Here is a 13,562-nt window from a genome sequence, read left to right as displayed (position 1 = left end):
TGAAGCAGGTGTAGTGATGCTTTTGCCCAGGGACCTATTGCATCACAATTATGATTGTTTTACTATAAAAAGTGAGCATGAGGACTCATTGTTCTTACTAGCATTAGGGCAGATGGCACCCTTGGGGCATAAAAGGGGGGCAGCATAGAGTAGCCTATTCTTTTCAGAAATAGACTGAGCTTGTTTTGAGATTAATTTGATGGTCAGACATGGTGGGGAATGAGTGAATGAAGGAGATAGCCAGCTTCTCAGGGCTACAGCCATCATTAGTGCAGCAGGTGGATTTGCATTGGGGCCCACAGCACACCTATTATGGGGAGTAGTGTGTTCTTGCTTGTATGCGGTTGCTTTTTTTGTAAGCCCCACATTTAGTCTGGAGTACAAGCTACAGAAGAGAACATCTAAAATGATCTAATGATCCCCCTCTCCCCCTGCTATCATATCTACCCCTTTCCAAATCCTGGCCATATAGTTTGAGGGGTGCCCCAACTTCAAAACATTTTGCTTAGGGGGGCTCAGAGCCAAAAAAAATTGAAGACCTCTGCTTTAGGAGATCCTTCCCTTCATAGCAGGGCGGCTCTGTAGCTGCAATGTTTCTGCAGCAGGTTGTTGTTTGCAGAGTGATGTCCCTTTAGTAGAGTTTTTGTAGCAGACCTTCTACGGTGTATAGAGCAGAGTAGTGTTTCTATAGCACCATGTAAACATCAGTGTTGCTTTTCTGCGGCATTGATGAATGACTTAAAGCACACCATGTAGATTTGCAGACTTGACTTTCTGCAAGCTACCACCTCGGTACAATGCCTTCCCCAGAATCCAAATATAGAAATGGAAGCTAAGCGAAGGGTTTATGTTTATGAATTTACAGCCTGCAATCCAGGTTCCAAAGGGCATCATACTTCTCTAAAAGGGTTTTCGGTGGACGTTATGTTGCTTTTAAAAACAATTAACAAGCAAAAATACCAACTCACTATTGTTTTGAAACAGCCACTGGCAGTGTATGCACCCAAGGACAATAGACTGGTATGTTAAAAGTTAGGCTGCAAACGTCAACATTATCGGCGCCATCTTGCCCTTTTTGAGCCCATTCGTGCGCGTAAGCGGCAGCCATTTTGAGCACCATGGCTTCCCTGCCCCTCGCTGATAGCCAGCGCGTCTCTCTCTCTCCTAACCTCGCAGGCATCCCCCGCATGCTGACAACCCCCCCGCTCTCACATGCCTTGGGTCATAAACCCGTCTTCAGCGCAGCTCTGCCTCGGAATCCCATCCTGTTCGCAGCGCGACACCTCCCTTCATTCCTTTCATGGTCCCAGGTCCTTTGATACAACCCCCCTTTTCCTGTGTGCCCGTTTGCCTTCCTCGTTCCCAGGCCGCCACCTGGCCCTGCGGATACTGTTTATTGCCCCCTCGTACAGTAGGAAGATTCCCCCATTAAAGGACCCTCGAATTGATCAAAGCCCCCACCCTATGAGATCCGATCAACCCCACACATTCCGTGAATCGGCGGAATGTCCAGCTGCGCGATAATCATCACCTGTTGTGACCGGGGTGGGGACTTCAACTGTAAATGTGTGTGGGAACGGGCCTGAAGGGGAGATTCCGAGGATGTCCTTTCATACTTCAAAGCATTGCAAGAATGTGTTACATGCAATAAAGATCATAAACTTGTGTATAAGAGGCCAGGCCTCAGAGATGCGGTTAGAGCACCTCGAGAAGATACCCTGTTGTCTGATTTGATATGTTCTGCTCCGCCGGCATAAAACTTCTGTTTCCTGCCTTCCAGTCTCCAGCGCCTGCCTCTTTGTTTGGTAACTCGAGTGGGTAAAGAGGCGGTTAGCGCCGGGCAACTCTGAAAAAGGTCATCTGCCCGTACCTTTTTCTACAAGTGGCGCCCAACGTTGGGCCCATCAGCGACTCGTGGATCCAGTGGGAGAGGTCCTGACGACAGAGTGAACGACTGCAACGATCGGGAGTGCACCTGTCCGATAGACCCTCGTCTGACAGCCGATCATCCGAACTTCACTGGTTCCGAACAGACCTCTCTCGAGTGATCTACGGTCCTGACTGGGAACCATCAGGAGTGCCGCGAGGAATACGAAGAAAAGAGGACGATCGGGCGCTGGATTCGGAAGACAAGAAACTGTCCATGCGGTCCGGGTAAGGTTGTGTAAACACGACGAATTGCGAAATGATTGTTTGATTGTTTGGAAAATACTAGTATTACTCTTTGTTGATTTGTTTGGAGATTCGCTGTCTGCAAACGGAGAAACAACAGGCTCTCTCTTTGCAAGCAGTGAAGGATAGGTAACGCAGACTTTTGTCCCCATTGTAATCCGTCGTGCCTATCTTTCTCCCCCACCGATTGATTGTTTGAACGCGAACTACGGTTCGTGGATTGTTCTCTGGAGATTTCCTTCTCCCCCACTGATTAATTGTTTGAACCCGAACTACTGTTCGCGGATTGTTTTCTGGAGATTCTCTGTCTGCAAACAGGAAAGAACAGGTTCCCTCTTTGCAGATAGTGAAAGGGTAGGTAACGCAGACCTTTGCGGGCCTACTTATTCTCCCCACTGATTGTTTGATTGATCGAACATTGACTGTTCGATATTGGTTCATGAGGTATTCACTGCCTGCAAACAACGTAGAATAGAAATATTCTGTCTAGTCTTTGCACGCAGTGATAAGATAGGTAGTGCTGATTTTTGTCCCCATTGTAATCCGTCATGCCTGTCTTCTCCCCACTGATTGGTAGCCTGTTTAGCCCGGACCGCTTATTAGAGATGAACCATCCGGCTCCACTGGAAGGCACCCCTAATAAGGACATGTTCATGAAGCATGGATTGATCGCTATAGCCTATAGCAAGCTGTGGCATAAATATACGAAAAAGGATCGAGAAAGTCAGTGGCCACTGATAGGATCCTTCGATGATGATAAAATAAGCGCGCTAGAAACAGCCCTTGGTAAAAACAAGACAACGCCCACTATGCTTGATAGTTTCGGCATGTGGCGCAAAGAAACTGAACAACGTAAAAAGAGAACTGAGAGTAGGTTGGGAAAAGAGCTGCGAAAAGCAGCCCACCTAGCTGCTCAGAAACTAGAAGAAGAGATAAAGGAAAGAGAGGAAGCCAAACAGAAACTAGAAATGGAAACATCAAGCCAGTGTCCGGTTAGAACGTCCTCCACGCTCTACCCTGAATTACCCTCGAAACAGCGAGCCAACGATGATCTGCTGTTAGGTCCTCCGATCATCTACATGCCCCCTCCATACGCCCCTTCCCAACCCTTAGCACAGCACCCACCACCCTCAGGCACAAACGAGAGTAGCGCCACAGCTTCGGCCCCCATGGCCTCTGTGCCGGCCGAACTCCTTGTATTAGATACTACGCAAACGACAACGTTAGGCGACCCTGAGACCCAAAGGGTTGGTTCTGCAAGAACAAGCAGACTAAGCAAAGATGAGCGAGCAGGGATTGACAAGATAGCAAGGACACTGGTAGAAAGGAAGGAAGATGAGGAGTACATCACAGATATGTTTAACTCGTATACAGGAAGTCACAGACGACATTTCTCCGTACGACTGTGTTACCATGTCTTGAACGCATACGAGGACCGATATCGAGACAAAGGTCCCGAGAGCCTAACGACTCTGTACCGAAAGGTCGATATCGGGGATGAGGGCGAGTGTGATGTGACGGACCTCCTTATGCGCACGCTTGAGGTTTTCCGCCACCTCACTGAACAAGAATCGGGAGCTAAACCCACGACATCCGTAGCGACCGAACCACAAACTAAGCAATCTAACGCTATGATGCCGATACGAGAGGCTGCCCCTTACTGGGTTCCTCCACGAGGTGAAGGGACTAACGATGATGCAAACCACAAAGATGCAAAAGGAAGGGTAGTGTACAACTGGGTCTACCAGCCATGGGACCGGCAAGAGATTCTGACATTCCGGAAATCTCTGCCTGACCTACGTAAAAACCCCACTGCCTTCTATACTGAATTAGGTACAGCCCTAGGTTCGACGATTATGACCCTGGCTGACATCGACTTGTTCTTCGGGTTATGTCTACCAGCTGATGTGTGGAAGCAAATCCGGAAAGTCGACCACCTTGAGCTGTTTGGACATACCTGGTCACAACTCGATGGCATTGATAAGCAACGAGAACCTGGACAAAAGCCTTTGAAATCCATTTTAGACTTCCCAGATAAAATCGTACAGAAATTAAAAACCCTGATTCCAGAAAAGAAAGTGGACTGGTCGATAGTAACGGCCTGTCGCCAGAAACCCCAGGAGGATGTATCGGATTACTTCTCCCGGTTTGAAACAGTGTTCTCCGATTACAGCGGCCAGGACATGACCACTGCAACCGGACACCATCTGTTTGTCTAGAATTATGTTAAGGGTTTGACACCAGAGGTCTCCCAGAAACTGCAGGCCAGCGAGAGTAGTTGGGCAGCCTCCAAACCCGCGGCTATCCTCCAGATGGCCCAATATTATGAACATCAGAAAAATGAAAACGATAGAGCAACAGAGAAAAAGAAGAAAGACTTGAAAGAGAGGGTGATGATTGCACAACTGCAAGGGGTGACTATAGGACGAGACCAATACAGGGGAAACTATCAGACGAACGTCCCTAAGACTGCACCTCCCAAGGACCGCACTTTGACTCCCCACATTGGACGTACAGACATTAGAGAGGACCAGTGTGCTTTCTGTAAAGGGACTGGCCATTGGAAATCCCAATGCCCGGTTCTTTTGGAAATAATCAGAAACAAAGACCCCAAGGACATAGCAAGTGGACCGAGAAATAAGGGACAGCAGCGAGGGCCCCAAATGACACGACTAACGACAGATCAGGCAGACCAAATACATTTGATCGACCCAGACAGAACCAATGCCAGCAATCTGACTACGATGACGCCCACGACTTTGCATAGGACTGCCAAGGGCAAGGGAGGGATCCAGTCGAGCTCTATGTTGACCAGCAAGGCCCTTATGTCATTGCTAAGGTCCTGGGTACAAAGTCTCCATTTCTGGTAGACACTGGCGCAACACGTAGTGCGTTATCTAAACGACTGATTCCAAGGGCACCCTTGTCTGGCTCACTTATAACATCGACAGGTTTCGATGGAACGCCCTCCACTAACCCTTTGTCCGCTCCGATCCTCTTCGACTTAGAAAACAACACCACTGACACCACGTTTTTGCTTTCCTCCAATAGCCCTGACGCCATTATGGGACTTGACTTATTGAAACACTTCCGAGCGACAATTAGATGTTCTCAAGACGGAGTTCGAGTTTTCCTTTACAACAACCCCGTTCTGCTTAGACATTGCCCTCCCCGACGCATGTTTTCCATCACTGATGCTGACACATCCCTGCTTGACACTCTGCCTCCGTATCTGTGGGCCAAGACGGATTCGGACGTAGGGCGCATGATGATTGACCCAGTGCACATTACTGTCCGACCAGACGCAACACTCCCAAAACTTCCACAATATCAGATATCGCCCGAGGGCGAGAAGGCATTGGTCAAGATTATTCAGTCACTGATAGACGCAGGAGTGGTAGAGGAAGTGGGTAGCAACGTTTGCAACAGCCCTATCTTGCCCATCATCAAGAAACAGGGAGAGGGAGATGAGAAAGCATACCGCTTTATCATTGACCTTCGAGAGATCAACAAAGTGGTGGTACCCCAGTACCCCGTGGTCTCAGACATCACCACCATCCTGACTTTGATTCCTTCTACTGCCACCACGTTCACTGTCATTGACCTCAAAAACGCATTCTTTTCCATCCCCATCCACCCAGACAGCCGATATCTCTTCGGCTTCACCCTAAAAGCCCGCTCATATAGGTTCTGCCGAGCACCCCAGGGCTACACAGAAAGCCCTAGCATCTACAGCCAGGCCCTCAAGAGACAACTGGATCAAGTCCAGTTACCCGATGGAGTGGTGTTAGTGCAATATGTCGATGACATCCTTTTGGCAGCCGACACCACTCCATTAGCAGTCACAGCCACCATTCAACTCCTGCACTTCCTTGCGGAAAATGGCCACAAGGTCTCCAAGAAGAAGTTGCAATTCTGCCAACCCCAGGTCACTTACTTAGGCCACCTTTTGTCCAAAGACGGAAGGAAACTCACTCCCGACCGGATCCAAACCATTCTCGAAACTCCTGTCCCTAAGACTCAGAAACAGGTTCGCTCCCTACTAGGCCTCACCTCCTTCTGCCGACAGTGGTTACCAAACTTTAGCCTCATTTTGAAACCGCTGCTTTCTCTGCTAGCTAAAGACGTCCCCTTCCCACTCCCTTGGACCCCTGAGTGTCAAACCTCCTTCACGGAACTACGAGATGCCCTTTGTTCGGCCCCTGTCCTAGGTACCCCTGATTACACAAAGCCCTTCTCCCTTTACACTCACGAAAGAGAGGGGTGCGCTTTATCTGTCCTGACCCAGTCCATTGGCCCAAAGCAACGACCGTGCGCTTACTTCTCTGCCACTCTTGACCCTGTAGCCAGAGCCTTGCCTGCCTGCCTTCGAGCTGTAGCTGCCGCTGCTATCTCTATCCGACAGAGTGAGGGGATCGTGCTCTCGAATTCCCTCACGGTACTGGTACCCCATGCAGTTGACACCCTCCTGAACCAAACCAAGACGCAACACCTGACGAGTGCACAACTGACTGGATACGAACTGACTTTGCTTGCACCCCATATCACCCTGAAAAGATGCACCACACTGAACCCGGCAACTCTGTTACCCTTACCAGAGAACGATCCCAATGTGCACCCTGTACATGACTGCGTGACTCTTACGGACGAACAGACTAGAAGTAGGGTTGACTCCAGAGACACGGCTTTTCCTGACCCTGACGGAGAGCTGTGGGTGGACGGTTCTTGCATCAAACTCCCCGATGGCACCACTTCAGCTGCCTATGCAGTCACCACGGCTCAAACTGTAGTCGAGACAGCCCGCATCACGCAACGATCTGCCCAGGCAGCGGAACTGATTGCCCTGACACGAGCCTGCATTCTAGCAGCAGGAACCACAGCGAACATTTACACCGACAGCCAGTACGCCTTCGGGGTGGTTCACCATTTTGGGCTCCTTTGGAGGGAAAGGGGATTCTTGACCTCACACGGCACCCCCATTTTGCACGGGGATCTAGTCTCCGCCTTGATCGAAGCTGTCCTTCTCCCCAAAAAGCTTGCAGTCATCAAATGCCAGGCACACAAAAAGGTGACAGACATTATTGGACAGGGAAATGCACTAGCCGACATCACTGCTCGAACGACAGCTGAAAATAGGACGACAACACGTATGTACGTGACCAGGTCACAAGCAGAAAAATGGACTGACGCTAGGGACACTATTAGAGACATTCAAATGGCTAGCACACAACACGAACTGACTGAATGGACACGGGTGGGATTAAAAGAGGACGAAGGCTGCTGGCGGACAAAAGACACAAACAAATGGTTGCTACCTGACTCGTACCTGATTCCCATACTGACTATGGCACACTCCCCTGCCCACATAGGATCAGCCCCCATGATTGAACTTGTCTCCAGAGTTTGGCACAATGATAAAATCACAGACTCCGCCAAACGTCTGGTCCAACAATGCTTGATATGCCTGCAACACAACCCCGGGAAAGGAACTGTAGTACCCCGGGGAGGGTTTGGGGTCCCAAATCACCCGTTTGAAGTCCTGCAGATGGACTACATCCAGCTAGACAGATGCCAAGGCCTGAAATATGTACTTGTTGTGGTATGCGCATTTAGCAAATGGGTAGAAGCATACCCAACCCGTGACAACACTGCTATGGCCACTGCAAAAGTACTGTTAAAGGAGTTTTTCCCCCGTTACGGCCTTTGTCGTATTTTATGGAGCGACAATGGCCCCCACTCTATAGCCGAAGTCATCCAGCTCATCTTAAAGGGGCTGGGCATCAAGCAGAAGTTCCACGCAGTCTTCCACCCCCAGTCTGCTGGACTTGTTGAGCGACACAATGCCACACTAAATCTTAAACTGGCCAAGATAGTGGCTACCACGGGTCTGAAATGGCCAGACGCCCTCCCACTGGCATTGCTATCGATGCGTTCCACCCCCACCAAACATCACTTGACACCTTATGAGGTTGTTTTCGGTCGACCCATGAGTGTCTGGTCTGCACCGAAACCAACTTCCATTCATGACGTCCCGGACGTCCTAATGTCTGATTATCTGTATAAATTGACTGAAACTCTGTCTGTCATTCATCAGCAGGTGCAGCAGGCCATCCCCGATGCTTCCAGGGGTCCGGGTCACGCCATCCAACCTGGAGATTTCGTGCTGATCCGAAACTTTCAGCGGTCGAAGAGTTTGGAACCCCGGTGGACGGGCCCCTGGCAAGTGTTAATCACCACCCGGACGGCTCTTCGTGTGGAGGGGAAACGGCACTGGCTGCACGCACACCACTGTAGAAGGTCTCCTCGACCCTGGCCACGACAGAAAACATCGACAACCAAGAAAAGCTCCTGAACAAGGACCGACTGTCACTAACCTGCTATCCTGATACCGAAGCACTTGAACTTTCAAAATTCTCTGATCCCACTGTGCCATCCAGAGAAGGGTATTTCCTGCGTCGAAAGGAGGGAGCTTCGGCTAAGTAGACCACGGACTAAGTTAAATCTCAGAACGGTGACCTAAACACCACCAAGGGTTACCCGGAGAGAAGCTAAACGAAGTCTGTGGTTCTGCCCGCTGCCGAGCACCTTGAAGATGATGGAAGCGCCAGATAAGAAGATGATGGAAGCGCCAAATAAGAAGATGATGGAAGCAACAGGAAATACCCGCTACAGAAGCCCAAGAACAGACAGACTCCACAGCTCAAAGACAATTGCACTCTTCATCACAATCCTTTTCTGCTTTCTCCTCATGACCACACTCTGGATTATGGAAGAAAATGCACCTGCTCACGAAACATTCCTGACCACTGCTCAGCCTACCACCATGAAGGAACATTATCTGATTTCGCTCTCTCCTCAACTCAGAGAGAGGCGAAAGGAGTTTTGGAATAACTCTTTCGTACAGCTACTTCACCAGCACAATCTCGCCACCAATGCCACCAACTGTTGGATCTGTGGGTTGCTACCCCACGCCACTGGACACTCGATACCATTCATCCCTTCACCCTTCTCAGTTCATGGCTCCTGCCTTGCTTGGCTGATCCTCTTGCAAGAAAGCCATAAGGACAATACCACCTCCAGCAAAACCGTAACGCATTTCTTCCACGGGGTCTGGCGAAACAAAACAAAGACACACTTCTGCCCGCAGACCTCCAACGACTCAATCCACATGGACATCCCTGCTAAAGAACGAATTGAAATGCAGGTGTTCAACAATCCAACCAGACCCACCTTCTCCTACCTGCGGAAACGAACGGCTGCCACTCTGACTGTGGCCCTGTCAGTCATCAACGTCACAGGCCACATGTGCATAGAAGGGCTTGGGACACAGCTGGTAGGCCGCAGTGCTTGCTGTTTTACCAGAACTTTGGACTCCACTAATCCACCTTCCATTGTGTCGTCCCCAAACATGTATTTCGTCTGCGGCACAAAGGCTTACACCTGGCTCCCCAAAGGCTGGGGGGGCACTTGTTTCATCTCCTTCATCCTTCCTCCGACTTATGTGGCTCCCGCGAATCATCATAGACAAAAACGAGCCAAGGACATTGAACAAGCCGACTCAACAGGAGCGCAGTTCCTCGATGCTATGAAGGGACTTGTTCCACTCTGGGGCCCGATGGCAAACAGCCGTGCCATCCGACATCTGACTCAGGCAGTTGAGACAACAATGAACATCACAGCTGGTATCCTTGCTAACAACACCGCCGAGCTTCAAGCGGTCCGCTTGGTGGCCCTCCAGAACCGCCTTGTCCTAGATGTGGTTCTTGCGGACCGTGGTGGAGCATGCCGCATTATTGGGTCCAGCTGCTGTACATACATACCGGACAATTCACCCTCAGTGTACAAAGCCATCGAACATCTTCACAGACTCTCTTCAGAAGTCCACCAGGAACAGGAAGAATGGTCGCTTGGTGGTTGGTTCTGGAACACCGTTAAGAATTGGGGCTGGAGACTGTTCACCATTATCCTGATTCCTGTAGTTGTAATATGCGGTCTATGCTTAGGAATTCAATGTCTGCCACCTCTGTGTTCATTATGTACAAATTGTATTTGCCCTAAGACTGAGGACTTTGGAAACGAACGCATGGGAGCATTATATGATGCCGAGGTTAGGAATTTTATGAAGATTGACATTGAGTAGGCAAGTTGGCTAGATATGTTGAAAACGGAGGACTGTTAAAAGTTAGGCTGCAAACGTCAACATTATCGGCGCCATCTTGCACTTTTTGAGCCCATACGTGCGCGTAAGCGGCAGCCATTTTGAGCACCATGGCCTCCCTGCCCCTCGCTGATAGCCAGCGCGTCTCTCTCTCTCCTAACCTCGCAGGCATCCCCCGCACGCTGACAAACCCCCTCTCTCACATGCCTTGGGTCATAAACCCCTCTTCAGCGCAGCTCTGCCTCGGAATCCCATCCTGTTCCCAGCGCGACACCTCCCTTCATTCCTTTCATGGTCCCAGGTCCTTTGATACAACCCCCCTTTTCCTGTGTGCCCGTTTGTCTTCCTCGTTCCCAGGCCGCCACCTGGCCCTGCGGATACTGTTTATTGCCCCCCAGTACAGTAGGAAGCTTCCCCCATTAAAGGACCCTCGAATTGATCAAAGCCCCCACCCTATGAGATCCGATCAACCCCACACATTCCGTGAATCGGCGGAATGTCCAGCTGCGCGATAATCATCACCTGTTGTGACCGGGGTGGGGACTTCAACTGTAAATGTGTGTGGGAACGGGCCTGAAGGGGAGATTCCGAGGATGTCCTTTCATACTTCAAAGCATTGCAAGAATGTGTTACATGCAATAAAGATCATAAACTTGTGTATAAGAGGCCAGGCCTCAGAGATGCGGTTAGAGCACCTCGAGAAGATACCCTGTTGTCTGATTTGATGTGTTCTGCTCCGCCGGAATAAAACTTCTGTTTCCTGCCTTCCAGTCTCCAGCGCCTGCCTCTTTGTTTGGTAACTCGAGTGGGTAAAGAGGCGGTTAGCGCCGGGCAACTCTGAAAAAGGTCATCTGCCCGTACCTTTTTCTACAGGTACCCAATTAAGGTGACACAGTGCTCATGTAAGAAAGTAAGAGGGGCCATCTTGAGTTTGGCTTGTGTGATGCATCCCTCCAAAAAAACGGGGAATGCCCGCACCCAAAATAAATCTGGGGAACCACTGTATTTCAGCAAGGGGCTCCTCAGCTGGTTGCCCTGTTTGGAACCTTTGACTCAGTGACCATCCACTGGTTCACAGAGGGAGTTACAAGGAGAAGCCATGAGCTATTTGAGCATCAGTGATCACCCCTGAAAGGCTGGCAAATTAATCAGACCAATTATATATTTGATCAGTACCTTTTGTCCACTGGTTTGTTAGGCATCATATTATTAGAAAAACATAAATACTTTAGCAGAACCCTCTTTATTTGGTATCTTCAAATAGTTGGCACACCCATGTATATGGAAGTATCCGGGCTTATAATAGCACCTGTTTCAATTGTATTTTACTTACTGGCACAGAAATAGTTTCTAGATACTATCTGACTAAAGCAGACCTTCTTGCAATAGAAGGGGGTTCCCCAGGGCAAATAAATGATATAGGCAGGAACGACGGGGAAAACACATAAGCAAATAGAAAAGATCACCCTGCCAAGGTCGGTAAATGGTGGGCCCAGGTGGGATCCAATTCAGATTAGGGGGGAGCAATATCCAATGAATATCCGAGACCAAAAGAGCGAATGGATCACAATCAAATCATTCTTTATAGCATATATTTTAATTTTATTTTATTTTATTTGATGCAGTTAATCATTTTAGCAAGATAATCAAAATATAGTGGGTACAAAAATTCATAAAATCATCAGTACTGTTCATCATTTCATGGGCGGAGATAAATTCATAGAAAAATATACATAGGAAAATACAGTGTTCCACTCACTCCGGGGGGTAAGGTGGGGGGGCTCAACAGGCACTCACATCTAACAAAAATCATTCATGCTCTAATATATTCAGCCACTTCATACGGGTAATTCACATTTGGCCTGCAACAAACGGAAGATGGAATTATGGTTGCATGGACGCGGGTGCAGCTTGGGGAAGGCAAGAAGATGGAATGTTGTTGCCGTTCCTGATAGTAACGCCGTAATAACGCCTAATCTGAATTGGATCCCACCTGGGACCACCATTTACCAACCTTGGCAGGGTGATATTTTCTATTTGCCTAAAGCAGACCTTCTTACCATATTGTACAAGACATGCCAGGCTTCCTCAGTGGCACCAGTATTTACATGCTGCCCATCCTGCGTTTTGCATGGGACACACACTTTTCTTAAATGCACACGCAAGGAAATATTACTCCATCTACTGCATAAATATATGTCATTGGCTTCCATTCAGAAATGCTTTTTAAGCATGTCTTTTTACCAATATGTCCTGAAAATTGTACTGTACACTGCTTGCTTGACCGCATGTTTTCCAAAACTCCCTGGAAATAGTGGGGTTCGCTCACCACACTTTTTTGCTGTAATTTGGGGTGTGTCCACTCTATTGTACAGGGCTGCCTTGGACTCTCAGCCCATTCATGACAGGTTCATAATTAGTATCTGCACACTTCGGTTTGTTCGCCCAGACAAAAGTAGTCAACCTTTAGGTGTCAAAAATCAGCTCAATGTTTCAAGTCATGTGTCCATAGTGAACACTATACTCTGTATATGGTGCGGAGAGTGATACATGCAAGTACTGGGAGAGGAAGGGGTTTTAGGGCAAAGCTTCCCAAACAATGGCTGCTGGCAAAGAATTTTATATTTGCACATCAATTCAGTATCATACTCCTTGCATTTGTAGCTCTTCGATGCAGTGGCATAACACATGATAATGGGGTCCCCCTGCAGAATGTGGTGTGAGGGTCCCTGAAACTCCGATATCTCACAGATATCCATAGGATTTGCGCTGAATTGCGTTGCAGGACATGCAGGGCCCTGCGTTACACTGCTGCCTAAAGATCTACATCAATATTAAGTTTGTCTTAAGTTAAAAATAATACTCCTCATGGACAATTCATCATAATTTTTGTTGTGTCCTGTGTTTGTGTGTAAGGAGCCTCTAGTGGTCCTCAGCAGACTCCTTACAAGTATTACGTAATCTGGTGGGTATGACTGGTTGTTGTTAATAAAGATTGTGAAGCAGTGTGTTCAGTTAACAGTTGCATGCTGAAGAATAAAGACACGCAAACCAGAGCTCAGTGTGTGGCTTGGTCTGTTACATGTTCTACGTGCCCCAAGGATACAAGACTGCTCTCCCTGAGGGTTTGCTGTGGTCCAGCAAACTGCTCATCCGTGCCACATGTGCCCCAGGAAGCGATCTACAGTTGGCATATGTGGATTCAAAGTGCAACAAAATCTACTGGTAAGGC

The sequence above is a fragment of the Lissotriton vulgaris genome, chromosome 9 (assembly GCF_964263255.1).
Source record: "Lissotriton vulgaris chromosome 9, aLisVul1.2, whole genome shotgun sequence".
In the NCBI taxonomy this organism is placed as follows: domain Eukaryota; kingdom Metazoa; phylum Chordata; class Amphibia; order Caudata; family Salamandridae; genus Lissotriton; species Lissotriton vulgaris.
The sequence above is the reverse complement of the archived record's forward strand: the minus strand, read 5'-3'. Positions refer to the sequence as shown.